This window comes from Dasypus novemcinctus, chromosome 13 (assembly GCF_030445035.2).
Source record: "Dasypus novemcinctus isolate mDasNov1 chromosome 13, mDasNov1.1.hap2, whole genome shotgun sequence".
NCBI lineage: Eukaryota > Metazoa > Chordata > Mammalia > Cingulata > Dasypodidae > Dasypus > Dasypus novemcinctus.
The window spans coordinates 62439044-62462765 of NC_080685.1; positions in this window are offsets into that span (position 1 = coordinate 62439044).

Consider the following 23722-nt stretch of genomic DNA (forward strand, 5'->3'; position numbering starts at 1 on the left):
TCAGACTCTCAGATCACCCCTCATTTCCCTACTTATCAACTCCAATTCCATCCTCATACCCGACCCCTCTCCAGATCCCAAAACCATCTACCCTTTCAAATTCAATCGTCCATCATTAGCAAAAATCCCATCTCTAGCCTCTTCTCTGAACATTCTTTCACTTTATTGGTCTAATGAACACTTGCCTCTGCCCTGAGGAAACCACTTCCAGTATAGTAGGGGCAATTTTTCCTCCCCAGACCTCATAATTCACGGCTTGAATGTAGGATGAGGTCCTCTTTGTTCCTTGTCGCCTACCTCTCTTCCTCTCTCCTCCCAAAATACCCCAGCTTTAGGGGAGGATCACTGGTATGGGGTATTGGTGATGGGGGAATGTGTGGGGAGTGGTGCACCTGGGGCATTCCTTCTATGGAATATGACTGTGTCCAAGTGATCATGGGATGTTGTCTTGGTGGATGGAAACCAACACAATAACTGAGACAATATTGAATTCCCATCCTGGGAAGTCCTGCTACATTCTCTAATAGAGTGGCAAGAATCCTGAATACATGGGCAGTGCCTAGTGAAGGAGGACAAACCAATATGCTAGGCCTTTGATATTGATGGTTATAATTATGAACCTTTTTTTGTGTGAGATTGAAACTTAGCCTAGTATTCTATATTACCTAAAAGTTACATCCTGAAAGCCTCCTTTTTGCTCAAATGTGGCCTCTCTCTAAGTCAAACTCAGCATATGAACTCACTACCTCCCCCCTCCCTGCATGGGACAAGACTCCTAGGGATGAGCCTCCCTGGCACTGAGGGATTGTTACCAAACACCAACTAGCAATGCATTTGGAAAAAAGACCTTGATCAAAAGGGGGAAATATTAAATACAAATGAGTTTTTATGGCTAAGAGACTTCAGAGTAAGTCAGGAGACCAACAGAGGTTACGCTTATGCATGTCTCAGCAGTATCTCACTGACTGCCATAGTAAACAGTGTCTCAAATAGCAGGGCTTCTGAGGGCTCTAGAGACATCTAGACACTATAGGCAGTGTAGACAATCTCAGGAACTTGGCACCCTGTCAGTGGGCCTTACTTTGTATATATTCCCCAATTTATCAGAGTTAGACTCTTTTTTTAATTTCCCTACACATAACTCTTCTGCCCCCTTTTTTGAACTTGTAATTAGCACTATACTTGTTAAATATATGTCTCAGAGACTTAAATCTTTAGTCTCTTCATATGCCGTTGAGCCCTGAAACAGAGTTGCAACAACTATTCTCTAGTTCATTTGACTCACCCAGGACAACTAACAAAAGAATAATGATGGACAACACCCATCCCAAAAAACAGAGTATGTACAACTTCAAGCAAGACGGCTCTATCCATCTGCCCTGTGGGATCTAAGCCTCCCTCATTCAGAAGCAGAGTTGACATCACTACCCCCAAATCCTCAACATTAAGGAATAAACAAACATAAGGAGGGGATGCAACCATGGACTAAATAGACTTATTATTATTATGACAATGGGAAGAACTTGTATCATTGATATAAAGGCAATGACCACCAGGGTTTCTGGAGGGAGAGGGAAGAATAGGTGTAGCAGGGGGCATTTCAGGGACATTGGAACAGTCTTGCACAACATTGCAATGATAGATACAGGCCACTATACTAAAACCTACAAAACTGTACAGTGCAAAGTATAAACTATAATGTAAACTATAGTCCGTGGTTAGTAGCAATGCTTCAGTATGTGTTCATCAATTGTCACAAATGTACCTCACTAGTGAAAGATGTTGTTAGTGGGGGAAATTGTGGGAGGGGGGAGGGGGGTAGTAGGGAATTCTCTATATTTTTGATGTAACATTTATGTAATCTAAAACTTCTTTTAGAAAAAAAAATATTCATCCTAAAGTTCAACTAATGTCTAATTAAAAAATAAAGGATTCAGAAACTGGCTATACATATATATATATACCCCACCTTTGAATCATATGTCCTCAGACTACATCACTCAACACTGACATTTGGCTCATTATGACAGTATTTTCTTCAAAATTACTCCTCCCTTAATATTTGGTGCTTTTAACATGAAGGAAGACCAGTCTTCAAACATCCTAACTACTCAGTTCACTCAGTTTGCCCCTACTCTGGTGATCTTGTCCTCTACTCTCCCTCAATTTCTCACTCCCATGGTGACACCTTACACCTTTTCATAACAAATCACTGAAATCATTCCATAACATATATTCCTTGCTACTTCTTCCTGACCCCATCTCCTATATTTTCAGCTTTCTCCTTCTAAAGCTCCATACCTAATAAAAATCATCTGACCCAATGGGACCTAAAATCCGTAGATCCTACCACCTTATCACTATCCACACACTTGATATCCTCTCCTCTTCCCTCTTGAAATTCGATTGTCAATTCTTAGTGACTTCCTTGAATGTACCCTCATCACTCTTGCCCATCTAATTTTATTACATTTACTTGACCATACTCCCAATGTGATTATTTTTAACAGTTTGCCCTCTTGGGCCTATGGACTGAGTGCAGCTGGATGTGACTAGAAGCACACTACAACCATACTGACTTTCCTCACTTTGAAGTCATGCCCATAACCTCAAATGGGCCCTCTGTGTTACTCAGGAACCACCCTGTATTTCCCTAGTACACCACATTCCCACTCTTCTAGATGAGTATTTCATACCTTCTCTTTCCCCTCTCATATCAAACACCTCTGCCCCATGCTCACTCTCAGCAGACAACCTTGCTTCTTACTTTCCTTACAAAATTGAAGCAACTGGAAGATAACTTTTGCAAATCCCCACTACCCCATCTACCCACCTCTAACTATATGCATCCATATACCCTGTCTCCCTCCTGTTATGACAGACAAACTTTCTAATGTCCTATGTGATGCGAGTCCCTCCCTTCTGTAATTAAGAATACTTGACTGCGATGCATTGAGAGTAGTCTCTGTGTGTATTTATGTGTGTGGCAGGGGGTGGATATATTGTGTTATAAATTAGACTGTTGTGAGTAACTTAATGCCAGGGTTTGAATTTTGAATTTTGGATTATTTCTCTGGGAAGGACTCCCCAAAAGTATAAGGATAGGGGCAAGCCTTATTAATATTATTTATATTTTCATGATTCATGAGAGAGAGAGAGTGAGAGAAATTGGGGAAATAAGCAGTTTCTGTCTCATGTTGGTTATTAAGGAAAAAAAATAGTGTTCTGAAACTAGAACTTTATAGAATTAAGGTACCCTAAAAACATAAATAATATTTAGGAAATGTATCTGAGTTTATATGTTATAATTTATTCAGTCCAAATAACTTTTATATCCATTCCTTTCTCCCCCAAAATGGTCAATTGTTTTCATTTAGAATTTTATTCTGAGAACTAACCAAAGAAAAAAGTAATAAAAACTAAAATATTAATTTCTGCTTGTACCACTTGTGCCAATTTGTAGAAAACAATTCTGAAAAAGGATTTTAATTATGTGATTTTCACATAAATAAATGTTTATGAAATTGAATTACTAAATCTTCTTCATATTCTAAGAACTGCACAAACATGCAAATAACCCCAGTGAAACCTTGTTGATATTGGAAGGAGGATAGTGGTAGAAGATCAAATAAACCATGTATGTTGACCACCTTCTTGCTTACTTACACAGATGTCTGTTATTTATAGTAAGCAGTGTTGACTTTTTCCTATAATTATTTTCTTCATATTCTCCCTTGTAAAAGCAATATATCTCCAGTTAAACTAGGTGATCTATCATTTACTTAGAAAAAATTTCTTCTCTGCCCCTGTAGCAGTTTGATATGGTTATGAATTCCAAAAATAGATATTGGCTTATGTTTGTAATCTGGCCTGTACCTGGGCATGATTAAGTTATGATTAGGACTTTGATTGGGCCATGTCATTAGGGCAGAAGACAGAGTGGGAGGGTTTTTGATGTTGGAGTTTTGATGTTGGAGTTTGATGCTGAAGCCTTAAGCTGGAGTTCGGGAAGTAAGCTCACAGAGGAAACAAAAGCAAACCTCAGGAGAGAGGAACCCTGAGCCCAGGAAGAAGCAAGCCCTGGGAAGAAAGGAAAGCTGAACCCAGAAAGAGCAAGACCCTGGAAGAGAGGAATCCAGGAACCCTGAACCCTTGTAGACGTTGGCAGCCATATTGCTCCAACACATGAAAATAGACTTTGGTGAGGGAAGTAACTTAAGCTTATGGCCTGTTATGTGTAAGCTCCTACACCAAATAAATACCCTTTATAAAGACCAACCAATTTCTGGTATTTTGCATCAGCACCCCTTTGGCTGACTAATACAGTCCCTTTGGCTGACTAAACCCAGTAAAATCACAGTGAAGAATAAAGATGCATTAATGCACAAGGAACAAAAGAACATAGAAAGAAACCATAGATAATAAGAAATTTGGACAGTTTTAGAAGATGGAAATTAGAAAGAGTAGTGACTGAGTACAGAGCAGCGTAAATGCCAACCCATGTGCCTGCAGAGAAAAACGTGACTTGTCTAATAGACCCTGAGAAAGGCTTAGCATTTGGAGACCCAGGCACTGCCAAAGATGAGGGTGAAGCATAGGTACAAAAGGGGGCTTGAGTGAAGTCAATCCAAGTAGAGTTAGATTCTCCTGTGTCCCTTTCCCAAAACTAAAAAGCCAACCCCTGCAAAAGAGTCATGCCCATAAACTCAAATAGGTCATCAGTGAAAATTAGAGATTTAGTGAAAATTTTCATTTAAACCATGGATTTAGTGAAAATGGGAATTTAGTGAAAGTTTTCATTTAAACAATGGAACCCTCAATTTTTTTTCCCACCTTGCTCCCAGGACACACCTAATCAGGAATGTGTGCCATCCCACTCCCCCAGTCAGGAAATTGGAGCATTCTTCTATTGAGATAGCAAGCAACCCCAAAGAAAGGTCTTTCATATATTAACATAAGTGGGTATCCCAATGAAAAGCTGGCTTCATATTATATTCTGGTGAAATCCAAGTCTAATGATTGCTTGTACCATGTATACATAGATTCCTATAGAATTTTTAGTGCTGTATTTTAATATTGAATGGTCAAAAACTATAAGATATTTAAGGAGAAACTCTAACATAAAAAAGAAACAAAAAATGGGAAAAAGGAATCAGAATAAAAACAAAAGCTATAAAAAGAACAGAATTACTATAATATCCAGAGAGATGAGAAAAATATTACATTCATGAATCAAAATACAATACTACATTAAGGAGAAATAGAGGATCTCAACAAACCAATTACTACTAAGGAGATTGAACCAGTAATCAAAAACATCCCAACAAAGAAAAGGCCAGAACCAGATGGCTTCACAGGGGAATTTTACCAAATATTCCATGAAAAACAACTCCAACTCTGCTCAAACACTTCCAAAAAAAAAAAAAAAAAAATGAAGAGACAAGAACACTCATTCATTTTACAAGGTCAACATCACCCACCTACAAAAGCCAGATAAAGATACCATCAATATCTCTTATGAATATAGATGCAAAATTCCTCCAAAAAATAATAGCAAACTGAGTCCAACAGCATATTGAAAGAATTATACAGCATGATCATGTGGGATTTATCCCTGGTATGCAAATTTGGTTCAACGTAAGAAAATCATTTGGACTTCTGGGAAGATGAAGTAGCAGTAGGTAAGCAAAGCTCACTCTCACAAAATCAACTGAAGAAGGGCAAAAAGCTGTCCAAGGGACCTGCTTTGGGGATCTACAGACCAGGAGAGTTCTGCACATCCTCCAGGAGGGTAAGGGACAGAAAGATGAAAAGCCTAAATGAAAACCATGAGTTGCTAACTCCCACAGCCGGGAATGGCACGCATCCCCAACCATCAGGGCAAATAGCCTGGATAAAACCCATGATTGACAGCAGCTGACTGAGAGAAGAAGAGACATCTTCCCTGGGAAGAGACAGGGTATGGTTGAGGGCAGAGAGTGGTTTCTCTTAGTGAGTTTGGGCAGCAGACCCACTTTAAAGCTGGTAGGTTGAAACACCTCAGTGGAAAGAATTGCTTACAAGCACCATCTGCTGGCTGACCAGGAAACTGCAAGGAGAAAAAAAAAAAAGCTTTTTTGTAGTCTCTCAGCCCCGACCACTTGACATGATCTGTGCCCCATTTGTGAGTCACTGGCTCTATATTGATAATGTAAGCTGAGAAATTTTAAAGACTTAGAATAAGTTTAACAAAAGTCAAAGAAGAGCTGTGAAACAAAATCACTATGCAAGAGAGAGAAATTGATTATCAGAGTAAATTCACCAACATATTTAGATGCCTAGACATGAGAAAAAATTACAAGCCATGCTAAGAAACAGGAAGAGATGGCCCAGCCAAAGAAGCAAGCCAAAACTCCTGATGATGCACAGAATTTAAGACAACTAATCCATATTAATCACACAAAATCTCCTAAATCAATTTAAGTAGCTGAAGAAAAATGTGACTAAAGAGATAAAGAATATTAAGAAGACACTAGGTAATCATAAAGAGCAATTTGAAAGCCTGCAAAGAAAAGTTAGAGTGCTTATGGAAATGAAAGACACAGTGGATGAAATTAAAAATAAAATAGAGGGAGCTGATGTGGCTCAAGTGGTTGAGTGCCCACCTCCCACAAGGGAGGTCCTGAGTTCAGTTCCTGGTGTCTCCTGAAAAAACAAAAACAGACAACAAGCAAAACAAATGCTAAAACTAACTCAGGGAAGCCAATGTGGTTCAGTGACTGAGTGCTGGTTTCCCACATATGAGGTGCCAGATTCAATCACCAGCTCCGGGTCCTAAAAAAAAATACTATTGAGGCATATAACAGCAGATTTGAATTAAAGGACGACAGAGTTAGTGAATTGGAGGACTGAATACCTGAACGTAAAAAGACAGGAAAAAATAAAAAAGAATGGAAGAATATGTCTGGATATTTGTTGGGTATAGTCATAGTGGGTAGAGTTACACATGCCAACTGAGGGAGTGTGGAGTTACCATCTGGGGGAGCTCTGTCACTTTCTCCAGTGAAACAGTAACAATCCCCCAAGTGCAAGGGCAAAGACAAGTGAAGAAGGATGGTCCAAGGATGGACCCTTGATACTGATGACTATGCTTATGAGCCTGTGTGCTTGAAATTTCAACTAGGCCTAGAGCTGCAGGGTGCCTAAAAGGTACCTCCTGAGATCCTCCATGTTGCTCAAATGTGACCACTCTCTAAGCCAAACTCAGCTATTAATGCAGTACCTCCCCCCCAGTATGGGACATGACTCCTGGTTGTGAGCCTCCCTGAGCCAAGGAATTACTACCAGTCACCAGCTGATGATACAATTAGAAAGAGACCTTGAATGAAAGGGGGAAATGGTAAAGATAAATGAGTTTATATGGCTAAGAGACTTCAAAATGAGTCAAGAGGTCATCAGAGGGATCTCACACACATTTCAGCAGGATCTCAGAGACAGTCAAAGTAGATATAACCCCAGTTCTTCTGAGGGCTACAGTGACCCCCAGCTCCTATGGTCATGGCAGATGGCTCTGGAATTCAGTGCCTTGCCAGTGGGCCCTACTTCGGAATTTGTGCTCCTGAGTGTGATGGAATTGGACTCAGATGTGACCTCTCTACATGTACTTCTTCTGTCACTTTTACTGAACCTGTGGTTGGGGCTTGGGTTGGTGTATGCTCAGGAGACTTGAATCTCTGGACTGTCCATGTGGCAGCTGGACCCTGAGTCTCAACAGAGACTCTTATTTTCTGGTTCATTGGACTTGCCCAGGTCAGCTAACAGCGTGGTGAGGAACCAAGAGAGTCTATAACTGCAAGTAGGAGAATTGCGTCCATCAGCCATGTGCGATCTAAGCCCCCTCTCGATTTAGAGGTGGAGTGGACATTGCCATGCCAGGGTCCTCAGGATGGAGGAATAAAATTCGGATTAGAGTGGACTTACTGGTATTCTACTATAGAACTACTGTGACTCTAGCAATGGAAGAAATTGTATCATTGATGTAGAGACAGTGGCCACAGGAGTTGCTGAGGGCAGGGAGAGGGAAGAAGAAGTGTGATATGGGGGCATTGTCAGGACTTGGAGTTGTCCTGAATGATATTGCAGGGACAGATGGAGGACATTATATTCCACCATAACCCACTGAATGGACTGGGGGAGAGTGTAAACTACAATGTAAACTAAAATCTATGTGGAGTAGCAGTGCTCCAAAATGTGTTCATCAAATGCAATAAATGTGCCACAGTTATGAAAGAGGTTGTTGATGTGGGAGGAATGGAGGAGTGGGGCATAGGGTGTATGGGAATCTCTTATATTTTTAATATAACATTTTGTGTGAGCTATCTATCTTTTAAAAAAAAGACAATAAAAAATTTTGATTTTCTAAAAAAAAAAAAAAAAAGCCACAGACAACTCTTTATTGGACCCTAATGGAATTAATCTTTGTCCTTGGGTTTCTTCATAAGTAGCCTTTAAAAAAATAAAGAAATATAGATTATTAAGAAAAAATGGAAAAAAATGGAATAGGGTCTCAGGGAATTGAATGACAATGTGAAACATACAAACTTATGCATTATCAATGTCCCAGAAGGAGAAAGAATATTTGAGGAAATAATGACCAAAACTTCCCAACCCTTATGAAAGACATGCCTATCAAAATTCATGAATGCACCCCAAACAGAATAAATCTGAATAGACCTACTCTGAGACACCTACTCTTAAGAAAGGCAAATATCAGCGATAAAGAGGATTCTGAGAGCAACAATAGAAAAGTACTGCATTTCATACAAAGGTCCTCAATAAAATTAAGTGCCAATCTCTCATCAGAAAATATGGACGTGAGGAGAAAGTGACATAATATATTTAAAGTACTGAAAGAGAAAAACTGCTAGCCATAAATTCTTTATTCAGTAAAATTTTCCTTCAAAAATGAAGGTGAGTGGAGAGAACCAGCAAGATGGCGGCGGAGTAAGGAGCTTGTAGAGTCAGCTCCTGCTACAGGGCAGTCAGTAATCACCCAGAGCTCTCTGGAGCTAGCTGAAGCACCTGTTTGGGGGCTCCAGGAGGTCAGAAGAGCATCCTGCAACATCCTTGGGTGAGTGGAAGGAGGAGACAGCCCATCTGCAGAGAAGACTCTGAAATAGAATGTTCCACACTGCGGAGGCCCATCCTCCACTGGAGGCACAAGCCACCTCAGAAGCTGTTCCGTGGCTGGAATTGAAAGCTCCACTTCCCCAAAATGGGGGAGGAAGAGATGTTTGGGCACCAATTTCAGCTATGATGAAGAAATTCAGTGGGTTACAGTATGATCCTGATAACAGCTAAGGTTTGAGCACGTCCAGGTCAGAAAGAGGCTGGGAGCCGCCATCCTAACTCCGCACCTGGCACAAGGGGAAGTGGGGCAGATTGAGAACCCCAGTGCTGATAGGGACTGGCTTCTTCCCATCCAGATCATATTGCAGCTCTAGCCTAGGCCCCAGTGCCACCTCCAGCAGGGAGGAAGCTGTGGGGACCTGTGCCAACCTCTCCAGGAAATTACTGGCCAAGTCATGGAGGCCAGTGATCGTCCTACTCTGGTGGCACAAGCCACCCTAGGAGCTGCTCTGTGACAGAAAATTGGAAGCTCCATTTCCCAGAAACAGGGGAGAAGGAGATGGTTGGCTGCCATGTGCAGCTACTGATTTGGAGACTTGGCTGGCTAAGATATAACCCTGGAAACAGCTGGGGTTAGAACCAGCCCAAGTCAAAAAAAGGCCAGTAGCCACCATCCTGACTCTGCCCCCAGCCTGAGGGGAAGCCAGGCTGACAGTTTCTTTCACGCAGATCAGCCTGCAACCTGCCTAAGCTCCATCCCCACCTCTGGCGGGGAGGAGGCTGAGGAGCCTTGTACCAGCCTATACAGGTAGCTGCAGGGAACTTTGGCTGGCATAGACTGAAAATCAGAAGTCTACTAGGGGAACTGCAGTCATCTTAGGACATGCACTGCATAGATTGTTGCCCACACCTGCAGCTCCATCCCTGCCTCAGGTAGGGGGGAAACATATGTGAAGCTTCATCAGTCTCTCTTGGGAACCACAGTCTAGGCCTGCATGTGAATTACTCCACAGAGCTGTGACTCTGTCCCTACCCCTGACAAAGGAGAAAGCTGGAAGAAGCTTCATTGGTCCTTGGTGCAATGAGGGCAGCTTAAGCCTCCACAGCTTACAGTACCAACTACATGCTTGGCTCCTACTGCATAACCAGCAATGGAGAAAAGATAGGAAGCCCTAGACTAGAGAGAAAAACTGCACCCAGGAAAAATACTCTAGTAAGCCAGATGCAAAGACACCAACAAAAAATTACAATCCACACCAAGAGACAGGAAGCTATGGACCAGTTAAAGGAACAAGATAAGTCTCCAGATGACATAAAGGAGTTGAGACAACTAATTATAGATGTTCAAACAAATCTCCTTAATAAATTCAATAAGATGGCTAAAGAGATTAAGGATATTAAGAAGACATTGGATGAGCACAAAGAAGAATTTGAAAGCATACATAGAAAAATAGCAGATCTTATAGGAATGAAAGGTGCAATCAATGAAATTAAAAAACATTGGAGTCATATAATAGCAGAGAAGTCAGAAGAAAGAATTGGTGAGCTTGAAGAAATGGCCTCTGAAAATGAACATACAAAAGAACAGATGAAGAAAAGAAAGGAAAAAAATTGAACAAGGTCTCAGGGAACTAAATGACAGCAAAAGGCATGCAAACATACGTGTCATGGGTGTCCCAGAAGGAAAAGAGAAGGGAAAAGGGGCAGGAGGAATATTTAAAGAAATAATGGTACAAAATTCCCCAACCCTATTGAAGGACATAAATATCCCTGTCCAAGAAGCACAACGTACTCCCACCTGAAAAAACCCAAATAGACCAACTCCAAGACAGATACTGATCAGAATGTCAAAGGCCGAAGGCAAAGAGAGAATTCTGAGAGCAGCAAGAGAAAAGCAATGCATAACAAATAAGATTAAGTGCTGATTTCTCACCAGAAACCATGGAGGCAAGAAGACAGTCATCTGATATATTTAAGATACTACAAGAGAAAAACTTCCAGCCAAGAATTGTATATCCAGCAATACTGCCTTTAAAAAAAAATGAGGGCAAAATTAGAATATTCACAGATAAACAGAAACTGAGAGAATTTCTAAGCAAGAGACCAGAATTTCAGGAAATACTAAAGGGTGTGCTAGAATCTGAAAAGAAAAGACAGGAGAGAGGGGCCTGAAAGAGAGTCTAGAAATGAAGATTATATCAATAAAAGTAACTGAAAGTGTCAAAAGAGTGGTGAAAATAAAATACGACAGATAAAATTCAAATAGTTAGGAGTAAACTTAACCAATGATATAAAGCACTTGTATTCAGAAAACTGCAACTCAGTGTTAAAACAAATTTTTAAAAAAGCCCTAAATAACTGGAAGAACATTCCATGCTCATGGATTGGAAGACGAAATATCATTAATTTGTCAATTCTACTCAAATTGATATACAAATTTAATGCAATCCCAATAAAAATTCCACCAGCATTAAAGAAATAATTGAAAACACAATCATTAAATTTATTTGGAAGGGTAAGGAGTCCTGAATAGCCAGAAACATCATAAAAAGAAAAAGTGAACCCTCATCTCCAGACTTTAAATCATAATACCTACCTATAGTGGTAAAAACAACATGGTACTGGCCTAAAGACAGACGTATCAGAAAAATGGAACCAAATTTATGGTTCAGAAACAGACTCTCACAGATATGGTTAAGTGATTTTTGACTAGCCCTGTCAAACTCACACAGTTCAGGCAGAACAATCCATTCAACAAATGGTGCTGAAAGAACTGGACAGCCATAGTTGAAAGAAGGATAGAGGACTCCTATCTCACACTTTATCCAAAAACTAAATAAAAATGGATCAAAAAACTAAAAACAAAAGCAAGAACCATAAAAATTCTAGAAGAAATTATTGGAAAATATCTTCAAGACCTGGTGGTAGGTGGTGGATTCTTAAAGAAGATAAGAGAAGGACTGAGTGGACTACTGATGTTTAATGTATGTAGAAGTTTTAATTAGCTTTACTGTAAAATTGTAGAAATTTATAGAGTGGATGGTAACATACAGTTAGTAACAGCTAGTTTATAAGTGGGGATGTGACTGAAAATGGTAGTCTAGGTATGTAAATGCCAATTGACAGAATGCTTAAGAACAATCTAGGACTGGATAGCACAATAAACCAAGAGATGCATGAGAATTGTGGTAGATGCTACAAATGCAAGAGTGTCCTTTGGTAGTTAGAACAAATGTATATCATTACTGCGGGGTGTGAAGAAGCATGGGGAAAATACAGTTGGAGTGACCTATGGGCTGTGGTTAGTAGTAATAATATAATATTCTTGCATCTATGCAAAAGATGCACTGTGTTGATTCTGAGGCAGTATGGAAAATGTGAGCCAAATATACACTATGGACATGGCAATAATCAGATGATATTATTTTATCTGTAACAAATGACACACCATATTTTGGTGTGTTGATGGAGGGGTGTTCTTTGGGAATTCCGCACATGTGCATGACTGTTTTCTAAGTTTACAACTTCTGTCATAAAAAAATATATTTTTAAAAAATAATAATAGGGTGGGTTTGGGGGAAAATACACCAAATGTAAGATCAGAATTATGATTAGTAGTAAGATTTTGATAGTATTTTTTCATACTTAGTAATGAACGTCTCATGACAATGCAAGGTGTTGGTGGAGGGTTGATGTATAGGACTCCTGTATGATGTTATGCATGTTTGCTTTGTAAGTTCACAACTTTTTCTACACACTTAATTTTTTAGGTATGTTCATATATAAATGATATAAAGATAATAATAATCAGATTGGTTAGGGGAAAATACTTTGTGTAGTAGTAATATTTTGACAATGCTCTTTAATCATTAGTTAAAAAGGTTTAAAAACAATGCAAGTTATTGGTAGTAGGGTGAGATGTTATATATGTTTGTTTGATGTTATATATGTTTGTTTTGTAAGTTCACAACTATTATACATTTATTGTTTATGTATGTTTATGTATGAGTGATATATTTCAATAAATTTTTTTAAAAGTAAAAAATATGAAGGTGAGTTTAAAGTCTTCACAGACAAAAACTGAGAGTATGTTACCAAAAGACCAGAATTACAAGAGATACTAAAGGGAGTGCTGCAGCCTAAATGGAAAAAAACAATGTGAGAGACTTGGAGAAGAAAAATGAAGATTATTAGTAAGGGAAACCTAAAGGGTAAAAAGACAGACAATTCTAAGATATGACGATGGAAAGCCACAAGATACAATGGATGAAGTAAGTAATGTCTGTAATAACATTAAACATGAAAGGATTGAATTCCTCCATCAAAAGATGTTGACAGAATGGATTAAAAAAAAAAGTCATTTATATGCTGGCCACAATAGATTCACCTCAGAGATAAGGACACAATCAGATTGAGAGTAAAAGGTTGGAAAAAGATATTCCATGGGAATAGTAACCAAAAAATATGGAATAGTAATACTAATATCAGACAAACAGATTTTAAATGCAAAGCCATTATTAGAGAAAAAGACAGATACTATATATTAGTAAAAGGGCAAAACACTAAGATGCACCTAACCTGCATGTCCCAACACACATGAGGCACACACTGGTAAAACTGAAGGGAGAAATATATGTCTTCATTAATAGTTAGAGACTTCAATACACCACCCTCAGAATTGGTTAGAACACTTGGACAGAAGATAAATAAGGAAACAGAGAGATTGAATAATATGATAAATGAACTAGACCTAATAGATATTTATAAAGCATGGCACCCCAAAACAGCAGGATATGCCTTGTTTTCTAGTGCTCATGGTTCCTTCTTCAGGATAGACCATATAGTGGGTCACAAGATGTGTCTTAATAAATTTAAGAAGATTGAGATTATACTTTCTCTGATCACAATGGAATGAAGCTGGAAATCAATAATGGATGGAAAAATGGAAAATTCACAAATATATGGAGATTAGACAACACACTCTTAAATACCAATGAATCAAAGAAGAAATTGCAAAAAAAAATCAGTAAATATCTCAAGACAAAAGGAAACAAGAATACAACATAACAAAACCTATGGGATACAGCAAAGGTGGTACTAAGGGAAATTTATAGCCCTCGAAGCTTACATTAAGAAAGAAGAAAGAGCTAAAATCAAAAACCTAACTGCATACTTGGAGGAACTAGAAAAATAATAGCATACTTATCCCAAACCACATTAAAGGAAAGAAACAATACAGATCAGAGCAGAAATATTATATGAAATTGAGAACAAAAACCAAATAATCAAGAAACTGAAAGTTGATTCTTCAAGAACAGCAACAAAATCAACAACCCATTAGCTAGACTGACAAAGAAAAAAGAGAAGAGGTAAAAAAATAAAATCAGAAATGAGAGGGTGGACATTACACTGATCCAACAGAAATGAGAACAATCATAGAGGATACTATGATGAACAGCTCTACACCAACAGCTGTACATCTACATCAGCAACATAGACGAAATGAACAAATTCCTAGAAACACATGAAAAACCTACACTGACCCTAGAAGAAATAGATGACCTCAAAAAACCAATCATATGTAAAGAAATTGAAACAGTCATCAAAAACGTCTCAAAATGAAAAGCTGAGGACCACATGGCTTGACAGATGAATTCTACCAAGTTTTCAAAGATGATCTAATATCAATCTTGTGCAAACTCTTCCAAAAAAAATTGAACATGAAGAAATGCTACCAAACTCATTCTATGAAGCCAACATCACACTAACACCAACACCATATAAATATACTAAGAAAAAAAGAAAATTATACACCACTAACTCTAATGAATATAGATGCAAAAATCCTCAACAAAATACTTGCAAACTGAACCCAAAAGTACATTATTATTACCAAGCATCAACTAGAGATACTGCTGGAAAAAGACCTTGACCAAAAGGGGAAATTATTAAATACAAATCAGTTTTTATGGCTAAGAGATTTCTTTTTATTTTTCCTTTTCTTCTTCTTCTTCTTTATTTTTTTTTTTTGGTCTTTATTTCTTTTTTAATGTTACATTAACAAAATATGAGGTCCCAATATACCCCCTACCCCCCTCAACACACTGCTCCCACAACAACCTCCTCCAACATCATGGGACACACTGCACTCGGTGAACACATCTCTGAGCACTGTTGCACCACCACATGGTCAGTGGTCCACATTTAAGTTTACACTCTCCCCTAGTCCACCCAGTGGGTCATGGGAGGACACACAATGTACAGTAACTGTCCCTGCAGTACCACCGAGGACAACTCCACGTCCTGAAAATGCCCCCACCTCACATCTCTTCTTCCCACTCCCCACCCCCAGCAGCCATCATGGCCACTCTCTCCACCTCAACACCACATTTACTTCCGTCACTAATCACAACTATTCCAGAATAGAGCATCAGCAAGTTCACTCCAATCCATACTCCACTCATCCATTCTATGGACCCTGGTATGGCTATGTCCACTCCACCTCTGTATCAAGAGGGTGCTTAGATTCCACTTGGATGATGGATGCAGTTCTCCTGTTTGCAGTTGTAGGCACTCTTGGCTCCCTGGTGTGGTGGTTGACTGCAGGTCACCCCTCGGGCTGAAGTGTGGTTTGCTGGCCTGGCAGGGGAGCAGCCGCGGTAGGCCTAATTCCGCTGCCCCCATAATAGGGTGGCTGGTTGGACTCACCGCCACCCCTGAAGGGAGCTCGGCATGGGTGCAGAGTGCCCTCGGGTCTCCCCTTCTCGGCAGCCATGCTTCCGCGGCCGCCCCTCCTCCCAGATAGCGCCACACGATGCCTTCTTTCTCCCTGCGCAGGCGCAGGGCGGAAAAATCCTGTCTGCCCTTTTCCCTCCCCCCGACAGCAGCAACAGCCAGGCGTGGGCAGAAAAATCCAGTCTGCCCTTTTCCCTCCCCCTGACAGCAGCACAGCCAGGCATGGGCGGGAAACTCAAGTCTGCCCTCCACCCCAGCAATAGCAGCCACTAATCCCTAAACCCTGCCACTTCCCCCAGCAACAGCAGCCACCAATCCCTAAACCCTGTCCCTTCCCCCAGCAACAGCAACAGCCAATCCCTAATCACCACCCCTCCCCCATCCAGTACCGCCCACTGACCTTTCTCCAGCAACCAATCAGAACAGGGCATGGCTTCGACCAATCAGCCTTCCCCAGCTCCTATAAAACTGTTGCCTCTCCCTCAATAAAGTGGACCTGCGTGTTTACCTCGTCTCCGCGGTAGTTCTTCTGCCGTGTGCCCTCCAGTCCTGAGAGCCCCCGACAAGGGCCTGGCCTCCCTTGTCCCCAGTTTGTCACCTGCTTCTCCGGGCGACCCCTTCGTCGCCGGCTTCGCCAGGCGACCCCGTCAGCCGAACCGCGCAACCCCTGTGAGACCGACCCCTCATCTGCTGCCGGACCGACCGCTCGTCCCAAGTGGGACCGACCCCTCGTCCTGAGCTGGACCAACCCCTCGTCCGCAGCCAGACCCCACCTCTACCGACCAAGCAAGCCGCCGCAGTTGGCGCCCAACGTGGGGCAAAGCAACCCCACCACAGCCTCACTCCATAACCTGGTGGCCCCCCCTCCTTTCTTCTCACCGTGGGGCTTCTCTCGTGCAACATTGCTGCTACCTGAGCCTTGGCTACCTCATATGATCCACGGCAGTCTGGGAGAATCGCTGGATGGCTTTCTCCTTCCATGTCTGGGGCTTATACCGACCCGCTATGATTAAGAGGAGCCTTGGATTTCTCGGGAGTGCGTGCTTGCATGTCTGAAGTAACCCTACCACAGCCCTACACCCTCCTCTCTTCTCACCCCTATCTTTTCGCTCTGCATTGCTGCTCCTGAACCTTGGTGACCTCATATGATCCACGGCGGTCTGGGAGAATCGCTGGATGGCTTTCTCCTTCCATGTCGGGGGCTTATACCGACCCGCTATGATTAAGAGGAGCCTTGGATTTCTCGGGAGTGCGCGCTTGCACGTCTGAAGTAACCCTACCACAGCCCTACACCCTCCTCTCTTCTCACCCCTATCTTTTCACTCTGCATTGCTGCTCCTGAACCTTGGTGACCTCATATGATCCACGGCGGTCTTGGAGAATCGCTGGATGGCTTTCTCCTTCCATGTCGGGGGCTTATACCGACCCGCTATGATTAAGAGGCACCAATAAAACTCTCAGGAGCGCGTGCCTGAGCACCTCCACCCCTGCTTTCACCTCTGCCTCCTCCCCTCCGTGCTTGCTCCGCTTTGCCTTGCTCCACTGCTCGTCATTCCGCCCTCCCCTCGTCGGGGCCTTCCTTTGACCCGTGACCACTGTCGGAGTCCCGTCGGCTCCGACCCCTCGTCTCACCACGCACCTCGGCTCCCATCGCCACGCTCTCAAGATTAGGCCGCCTCATGTCGGCCTGCCCCGTTAACATCGGCCTCTCTCGCGCCTGTGGAGACTTTGGCCTTCTTGTTGTCCTCGCCTACGTCTCCACCACTCCCGACGCTGCCGCCACCACCGCCGCTGGTGCCCTGACGTGACTTGTCCTCACAGCTGCGATCCTCCAGACCATCACACAGTCTGCCTCTGCCGCTCTTCGCTGCCAAGAAGAGATCAACTACCTGTAACGTGCTGTCACCCTGGACTTTTAACAGCAGATGGATCTTATAGCCACCGAGATCAATGAGAATTGGACATTGGCCACCCTTGCTTGCAACGGCAAGATACCGCCCCCCAAATTGTACATTTATATCCCCGGCATACTCACCTCCCTCTTCAGCCCCGCTTCCCTCATTGCTTGCTGCCTCTTGGGCCTCGGCTACTTGCTACTGCTGTCATCCTGGCCTTTATTTGAAAAGAAGGGGGAAATGTGGTCACCCCTCGGGCTGAAGTGTGGTTTGCTGGCCTGGCAGGGGAGCAGCCGCGGCAGGCCAAGCCACTGCCCCCATAATAGGGTGGCTGGTCGGACTCACCGCCACCCCTGAAGGGAGCTCGGCATGGGCACAGAGTGCCCTCGGGTCTCCCCTTCTCGGCAGCCATGCTTCCGCGGCCGCCCCTCCTCCCGGATGGCGCCACACGATGCCTGTGGGGCGGCACCCTTCTTCTTCTTTCTCCCTGCGCAGGCGTGGGCGGAAAATTCCAGTCTGCCCTTTTCCCCTCCCCCGACAGCAGCAACAGCCAGGCGCAGGGCAGAAAATTCCAGTCTGCCCTTTTCCCCTCCCCCGACAGCAGCAACAGCCAGGCGTGGGCGGAAAAATCCAGTCTGCCCTTTTCCCTTCCCCCGACAGCGGCGGCAGCCAGGCGTGGGCGGGAAACTCAAGTCTGCCCTCCACCCCAGCAACAGCAGCCACCAATCCCTAAACCCTGTCCCTTCCCCCAGCAACAGCAACAGCCAATCCCTAATCACCACCCCTCCCCCATCCAGTACCGCCCACTGACCTTTCTCCGGCAACCAATCAGAACAGGGCGTGGCTTCGACCAATCAGCCTTCCCCAGCCCCTATAAAACTGTTGCCTCTCCCTCAATAAAGTGGACTTGCGTGTTTACCTTGTCTCCGCGGTAGTTCTTCTGCCGTGCGCCCTCCAGCCCTGAGAGCCCCCGACAAGGGCCTGGCCTCCCTTGTCCCCAGTTCGTCGCTTGCTTCTCCAGGCGACCCCTTCGTCGCCGGCTTCGCCGGGCGACCCCGTCAACCAAACCACGCAACCCCTCATCTGCTGCCGGACTGACCCCTTGTCCCAAGCGGGAACGATCCCTCATCCCAAGCGGGACCGATCCCTCGTCCTGAGCTGGACCGACCCCTCGTCCACAGCCAGACCCCACCTCTACTGACCGAGCAAGCCGCCGCAGTTGACCTTCCTCACCTCCCTGTTAGCTGACTGGGGTAAGTCCAATAAACCAGAGGGTAGGAGTTGCAAGTCTGTTAAGACTCAGGGCCTGGCTATCACATGGACAGTCCCTCATTCAAGTCCTTCAGGTCCCCTGAGTATACACTAAACCCCAGCACCGACCACAGGTCTGGTAAAAGTAACAGGAGAGGCTTGTGAACAAAGATCACATATAAATCCAACTTGATCACACTTAGGAACACAAACTCCAAAGTAGGACCAACTGACATGGCACTGAAGTCTATCTGCCATGACCATATAACCTGTGGGTCTCTGTAGCCCTCAGAAGAACCAATACCTGGGGTTGTATCTACTTTATCTGTCTCTGGAAATCTGCTGAGGTGTGCCTAAGGGCGACCCCTCTGATGACCTCCCAGCTCTTTTTTGGAGACTCATAGCAATATAAACTCATTTGTCCTTTCCATTTCCCCCTTTTAGTCAAGGTCAAAAAACATTTTTAACTCCTGATATTACATGTAGGCTGAGATATTCTGCCAGTCTGAGTTGACTCTTTTATTCAAGGTCGTTCTCCAGCCACATCATCAGCTGGTACTTGGTAATAATCCCTCAGTGCCAGGGAGGCTCATCCCTGGGAGTCATGTCCCACACTGGGGGGAAGGCAGTGTGTTTACATGCTGAGTTTGGCTTTGATATTGGCCACATTTGAGCAACATGGAGGTTTCCAGGAGGTAACTCTTAGGCACCCTGCAGCTCTTATTTCAGGCACACAGGTTCACAAGCATAGTCATTAGCATCAAGGGCTCATTGTTGGATCATCTTTCCTTATTGGTCTTAGTCATTGCACTTGGGGGACTCTTGCTGTTCCATTAGGGAATGCAACAGAGCACCCCTGGCCAGGAACTCAGCACTCCCCCAGCCATCAATTCCAACTCTAACCACTATGAAAATATCCAAACATTTTTATGCACCCCATGAAAATATCCAAACATTTTTATGCATCCCGCACATATGCCCTGGAGAACTCCCTCCCAACCATGTGCCCCCACCACTAACCCCCCACACCACTATTCCTCCCCTGCCACCGTCTAACCTCTCTGTGGCCCAAAACCTCCCTGAAAATGAAGCCCAATATATTGTATGGCTAAGAGATTTCAAAGTGAGTCCAGAGGTCATTCCAGGGGTTACACTTATGCATGTCTTAGCAGGATCTCATTGACTGTCATAGTAAACAGTTCCTTAAACTTCAGAGCTTCTGAGGTCTCTAGAGACATCTGGACACTATAAGCAAAATCATACATCATGTTCAAGTGGGTTTTATCCCATGTATGCAAGGGTGGTTCAATACAAGAAAATCAATTAGTGTAATAAACTACATTGATAAACTGTAGAAGAAAAAATCACATGATCCTCTTGATTGATGCAGAAAAAGCATTTGACAAAATACAGAATCCCTTTTTGATAAAAACACTCCAAAAGATAGGAATTTAGAAAGAAGCTTTCTCAATATGTTAAAGTGCATGTATGAAAAACCCAGAGCTAGCATTATACTCAATGCTGAAAGAATGAAAGTTTTCTGCTGAGATTGGGGCAAGACAAGGATGCCCACTGCCATTACTGTTATTCAATATTGTGCTAGAAGTCCTAGTTAGAGCAATTAGGCAGTATTAAGAAATAAAATCCACCCAAATAGGAAAGGAAGAAGTAAAACTTTTGCTATATGCTGCTGATACGATCCTACAACTAGAAAATACTGAAAAATCCACAACAAAGCCACTAGAAAAGAGGTAGAATACAATATTAATATGCAAAAACTGGTAGCACTTCTATACACTACTGATAAGCAATCTGAGGAGGAAGTCAGAAAAAAATTCCTTTTATAATAGCAACTAAAACAATCAAATATTTAGTAATAAACTTAACCAAGGACATAGAGGACTTGTATTCAGAAAACCACAAAAAAATGCTAAAAGAAACCAAAAAAGGCATAAATAAATGGAAGAACATTCTATGTACATGGGTTAGAAGACTAAATATGTCAATTTTACCCAAATTGAAATACAGATTCAATGCAATCCCGATAAAAAATCCCAATAGCGTTTTTTTTGCAGAAATGGAAAAGTTCATTATCAAATTTATTGGAAGGATGAGGGGTCCTAAATAGCTAAAATTATCTTTTAAAAGACGAAAAAATTTGGAGGACTCTCACTGCTTGATTTTAAAACATATTAGTTAGGGAAGCAGATGCGGCTCAAGCAATTGGGCTCCTGTCTACCATATAGGAGGTCCAGGGTTCAATGCCCAAGGCCTCCTGGGGAAAGCAAACTGGCCCATGTGGTGAGCTGTCCCACGTGGAGTGCTGGCCTGTGCGGAGTGCTGGTCTGCACAGAGTACTGCCCCATGCAGGAGTGCTGCCCTGTGCAGGAGTGCTGGCCCACACATAGAACTGGTGCTGTAAGATGATACAACAAAAAGAAACACAGAGGAGAGACAATAAGAGATGCAGCCGATCCGGGAGAAGAGGTGGTACAAGCGAATGATCACCTCTCTCCCACTCTGGAAGTTTCCAGGATCGGTTCCTGGAGCAACTTATTGAGAATACAAGCAGACACAGAAAAACGCACAGCGAATGGACACAGAGCAGACAATGGGGAAGGAGGGGATAAATAAATAAATCTTTTTTTTTTTTTTTATAAAAAAGCATATTACTTAGCTACAGTTGTAAAAACAGTATGGTATTGGCATAAAGATAGACATATTGACCTGTGGAACCAAATTGAGAACCCAGAAAAAGGCCCTCATATCCATGTCAAGTGATTTTTGACAAGGCTGTCAAGCCCTCCCAGCTGGGCCATAACAGTCCATTCAACACATAGTGCTGGAAGAACTGGATAGCCATATCCAAAAGGAAAAAGAGGACCCCTGTCTCACACCTCAGAAGGGATCAAGGACCTAAATATGAAAGCTAGAACCATAAAATTCCTAGAAGAAAATGTAGAGAAACATCTTCAAGATCTTGTGGTAGGTAATAGTTTCTTAAACCTTACACCCAAAGCATGAGCAAAGAAGGGAAAAATAGATAAATGGGACCTCCTCAAAATTAAACACCTTTGTTCCTCAAAAGACTTTATCACAAAAGTAAAAAGGCATCCTACTTAATGGGAGAAAATACTTGGAAACCACAGAGCTGGTAAGGATTTGATATTCATGTTATTTAAAGGGATCATACAACTCAATGATAAAAAGACAAGCAAGGGGAGTGGGTGTAGTTCAATTGGTTGAGTGCCTTTTTCCCATATAGAAGGTCCTGGGTTCAAACTCTGGTGCCTCTTAAAAAAAAAAAAAAAGACAAGCCACCCGATTTAATACCGGGCGAAAGACTTCAATAGACATTTTTCCAAAGAGGAAATATAAATGGCCAAAAAAGCATGAAGAAATGTTTAATTTCACTAGCTATTAGGGAAATGTATGTAGATCAAAACTGCAATGAAATACCATTCCACACCTTATAGAATGGTTATTATATTTTTAAAATACAAGTGCTGGAGAGGATGTGGAGAAATAGGAACACTCCTTCACTGTTGGTGGGAATGTAGAATTGTACAGCCTTTGTGGAAGACAGTTTGGCAGTACCTCAAGAAGCTGAATACAGAACTGCTGTATGATCCAGCAATTCCATTACTAGGAATATATTCAGAAGAACTGAAAGTAAGGATGCAAACTGACATTTGCACACCAATGTTCAGAGCAGCATTATTCACAATTGCTAAAATTTGGAACCAGCCCAAGCGTCCATCAACCAATGAATGAATAAACACAATGTGGTATATACGTACAATGGAATACTATTCAGCTGTATTGAAATCAGGATGCAAAAGACAACATGGATGAACCTTGAGGATATTATGTTGTGGGAAATAAGCAAGACACAAAAGGTCAAATATTGTATGGTCTCTCCAATATGAACTAAATAAGGTGAGTAAACTCACGGAGGTAAACTCTAGCGTATAGGTTTCTAAGCGATAGAATGTGGGTTGAGAATGGGAGTTGATGCTGAATGTATGTAGAATTTTTAATAATGTTTATTGTAAAAAAGTGTGTTTATGAAGAGAGTTGATGATAACACATTATAGTGAGTATAATTAACACTGCTGATTTATAAATGTGGTTGTGATTGAAAAGGTTAGTCTAGGGATGCGAAGGTCAATTGAAAGAAAGCTAGGAAATAATCTAGGGAATGTATTAATATAACTGTGATTTTTGTGATGGATGAAGATTGTGGTTAATAGCATAAAATAAGAATATCTTCTTTTACAGAGTGGTAAGAATATGGTGATATATGAGAACATTACAACTAATATAGCTTATGGATATAGTTAACATTAATATTGTAATATTTTTGCAGCAATGGCAAAGGAGATAGATCAATTCTAAGGGACAACAACAGGGAATATGAGGGAGTATGGAATTTTTCCATTTGGAGTTCTAAAATTGACTGAGATAATAACAGCACAACTCTGTGATGAAAATGAGAGCCACTAACTGTATACTTTGAGTGTATTATACAAAGCATGGGACTGTATAACACACAGAATACTGTGGTGGAAGATGGACTGTAGTTCACAGAACAAATGTAAGGACATTCTCTCATGAACTACAACAAATATATAATACTAATACAGGTTGTTAATAATTGGGTCACTGGGAGGAAAATATACCAAATATAAGATATTGGCTATAGACAGTAGTCATATTTTGATGATACTCTT